The following is a 4,120-nucleotide window of genomic DNA, read 5'->3' as shown; positions in this document are numbered from 1 at the left end:
TCTCTGATACATCAGATTTAGCAAAGAGCACAGTAAGCAGTGAGAAGGATGTTATCAAGTTCTAATATATGATAAATATTTGTCCATCTCCACTAATTGCTATACGCAGATTCTAAAAACATAGAAGAAAATAGATAAAAGATTTCAAGATTGACGATATTCCTATCTACAATTGTGCAGCTCTCATCATTTAGATGGAGTCAGATTTGCCAGCTTCACCATTAGTTTACTGAAGAGTGAAGATGTGGTCAGAAATAGTGAGGATTTGGTGTCACAAAACATAGTGATAAAATTATGGAAAATAGCATGCACCATAAAGGTCCATGTGGTCTCAATGGACTTTGTCCAGTTCCGGTGAGCTGACGTTGATGAACAACACATAACTAGCAAGAAAAGAAACACAGCCCATAGATGACCTTTCAACTTACCCAAGAGGGCTCCTAAAACGTGTCTTTCCAATTTTCCAAAGTGGTTACCTAGATAAATGCCTTTTCCCATTTTTTTTAACCATCCAATAGATATGAGCCTTGTTCTTGTGTCAATAAGGATATTTTTATGACTTCAACATTATAAATTATAGAAAAGGTTTTTCCTTCTTGAAAATTACGATTTCCATTGAGTACAGCCACAAATATCAAATAATTTCAACCTCCTACTTCCTCTTGGGCACATTCCTAGGTACGTGTAAACACAGATGCTTGTATTTATTTTAACCACCAAAAACTATCAGAAAATATGTATCTCACAGAATTTATACGCCATTTCTACTTAGCTGCCAAATTATTATTATTTATGCTAAATAAGCCAATCTAAAAGGATGCATGGCAAGTGTTTGACAAAATGTCTGATTTGTATACAACTTCATGCACTTCAACAATATAGATATGTGCAAATTATAGGTCCTTTGATTTAGTGCTTCATCTCAACAAAAATTCTACAAATATGTTCAAACAAAACAAAATTGATGGCATCTCAGAAGGGTTAAGTCATTCCATCTACTTGATTTTGGTGGATGACAATGTTTCCATAAAAATACTTGGAAAGTGTTCTTATAAATGCTTCATTATTAAATAAGGGATTCATTTCATTTTAAAACATTTTTCACAGAAAATCAAACTATGTAGTTGTGTAATGATTGTTCAGTATTCCATTGTCAGTGACACATATTTGACTAGAATTACTTCACAGAAACATAGAATCAGTGAAAAAACTTTTCATTATAAACACGCAGAACTTTTTTCAAATATTTGGAAATTCATTATTCAATAGTGCAGCTTCAACTCCAGCTTCATTGACATATATTTTACAAATTACAGGATTACTAGAAACCTTTTGAATTAGAAAAAATGCAAAACATTTTAACAGAGCAAGAGGTTAATGGTTCAGATTCCATATACATATTTTCACGTGCCGAAGTAGCCCAACAACCAGCACATGTCCAAAAAGTGTACAATCATGCAAGCCAAAGACTGTGTCCAACTTCTACAAACCTAGATGTTTTAACAAATAAGAATAATCAATCAAGAAGTCTATAAACTAATAAAAAAATTATAAAACAACTAGCACATATTTGGATACCAGAGTGGTGAGCTTGCCAAGCTTGATGAACAAAGTATAACCAAACATTTCAGGCACATTTTTAAATATCAATACAAGGCTAACTCAACATATTAAATTGTATAAAGGGCCAACAAGGTGTTTCTGCATGACACCAGAAAACTGACTTCAATTTCATATGAGAAAATATAACTAAGCTTGAAGGAATCATTCCTCAAAACAATTCCCAATTCAATGAAATTCTACCTACTTCAAAAGCAACCTCGGATTTAAGAAAAATACTCTGATGTATAACACAACAAAAAGCCACAGAAGAACAACCCTTGAAACCTCCTTCAGGTTTCACTTATAAAATCAAATATACAGATAGAAAATAACAAAAGTTAGTAAAGACTCTCATGAAAACAAAATTCTGAAGCAATGGCAACAAAAGAGGACACAATCACACTCTTTCTGTATTGGATTAGAGGTCAGTCTCTTTCCTCCCTCTCAATTTTTGTAGAGCAACTGAGCAAACTGCTCCATTCGTTTGTGACAACCCTGAATATCCTCTGGCCCATCCACTTGAATAAGGGTGATCCCTTCCTCTCTTGCACTTTCTGCTTCAATTTTGCACAACTCCTCATAAACCTTTGTGGCTTAATGAGGGCGAGTGATCATCATGTAAACAAACCAGGAGAGAGTTGCGGCAGTTGTATCACACCCAACAATCGCCAAATTAAGAACTACGTCTCTTACATTTTTGTCGGATAGTTTACTTTCTGGATCCTCCCCCAACTTAATGAATCTGGACAGTATGTCTGGTTTAATCTGGAGCGTCAAGGATTAAATGGGTAAATCACAACCACACAAATAGAATCCATGAAAAAAATGAAATTCACATATCCTTCCAAATACATTATTTACAGACCAGGACGAAACCCCGAAAAATTCTTCAGAATCCTCTATGCATAAAGCACCTGCGAATTCAAGGGTACAAATCCATCAAAAACCTCGGATGCCATGGGTTTCTATCCATTTATACGAGGCACGGTAGCTGGCTTGGAAAGAGGGTAGTTACAATAGGCCGAATTGCGCTGCTTGAATGAGCCAAACGACATCGTTGCTATTTACCGTCCAGATCAAATCTGCTCCTTAAAATCCTTAAAATATACTGCTATTTTTCCCTAGCAAAACACGAACTGCTAATCCAATTTTGCCCTAATACAAGTTATCAATCGAAGTTGTGCACCAGAGTTGAGAACGAGGGTTTCAACATTTTGACAACTGTAGAGAGAAAATATTATCCTACAAAAAACTGTCTAGCCATAACCTAAAAGAACAATGTTTTCCAACTTACCCTAAGGAAAAATTAAAAATCGCCCTCCGTATTCAATTGCACTCACATGTGCAACATATCGAAGCTCCGGCAAGAAACAAAAGTCGCAGAGGACTAGGAATGTGTTATAAAGCGGAAATCTTGTCTGTCGAGGTTCAAGAGCAGCGAGATTCGAGCATGCGGCCTGCGGCTTATTAAAGCTAAAGATCTTCGGCCGCCACAAATCGATTTCAGAAGATCCGTCGCAGAAAGATACAACTTCAAACTAAATCGAACGCAAAGTTGCAAAGGTAATTACAAAAATTATAATCTTTATGAAGATTCTTTGAAATCCACCAATTTAACCCTTGCTATTACAAAGAACATTCATTGAATAACAGAGTCAGATAATCCAGCATCCACCCTAACCACAGACCCGTGGCCTCCATCCGTCTGCAAATCGAGTGTCTATGGTGACACCCATGGCCCCTCCATCCCTCTTGGAAGCAGCTGTCTGTCGACTCAGCTGCAAGCAGGATTCTGGCATGGACATCCCGGCGGTGGGAGCAAACGTCCAAACGTCCGGCACCCGTAACAGGCAACTCCATCTGAAATAGCCCCATGTCGAGCCCCTGCCTTACGAAGTGTCGGGTTGAACCATTTGCCGGGCTGAACAGGACACTTCCCGGCAAAGGAACCCCAAATAAGTAGCCTATTGGCTAATTATCTATTAACGCTAACCCTTGTTATGCAATTTTTTTTGTGAAGCCAGGGCAGCAGGATCTATTCGTGGTTTTCTTCTGCGAGGCTCTCTCGGAGAGTTTTAGGGGTTGAAAAAATTGGGTCTATGGTGGGAATTTCAGCTTTCGTTCAATTTTTTGAATTTTGTTTTTCTTTTGATTCATCTAGTTTTGTGTCTGTTGAACAGAAATGTAGTCGTGCCCTCACAGATATGACCTTTAAGGTTGCCATCGAGGTCAGTTATATTTCATGGGTTTTTAATTCATTACCACTATGGCCTTGTTATAATTAATTTCGTTAGTTATGTTAATAATTTTTTCTTTGTAGCAATCTCATCTCTCAAACTGAATCAATTACGCCATCCAAGATATGAAACTTTAGGCATGCCACGCATTACTGAATTACATGATATACTTACTGATTTCTAAAAATTTCAAGCTGTTTTTGAGAATGCGTGAATGAAGATTCAGAATTGGCGTGGAGAATGACGATGATGCATAAGCAGGTATTTGTTTTTCTGTATCT

General features: G+C 37.1%; 1 long non-coding RNA gene across 1 annotated transcript; it reads right to left on the bottom strand.

Annotated features, from left to right (window-relative positions):
* Positions 1 to 1,825: 1,825 nt before the first annotated feature.
* On the bottom strand, positions 1,826 to 3,801 carry LOC149554239 (uncharacterized). Its single transcript, XR_016353237.1, has 2 exons — positions 2,468 to 3,801; positions 1,826 to 2,367 (listed from the first exon to the last, which is right to left on the bottom strand). It is a non-coding gene; the product is annotated as an uncharacterized LOC149554239 (long non-coding RNA).
* Positions 3,802 to 4,120: the final 319 nt, after the last annotated feature.

The sequence above is a fragment of the Cupressus sempervirens genome, chromosome 6 (assembly GCF_028749045.1).
Source record: "Cupressus sempervirens isolate cs-2001-9-10 chromosome 6, ASM2874904v1, whole genome shotgun sequence".
Classification (NCBI taxonomy): domain Eukaryota; kingdom Viridiplantae; phylum Streptophyta; class Pinopsida; order Cupressales; family Cupressaceae; genus Cupressus; species Cupressus sempervirens.
This window is presented reverse-complemented; position numbering and strand designations above follow the sequence as displayed.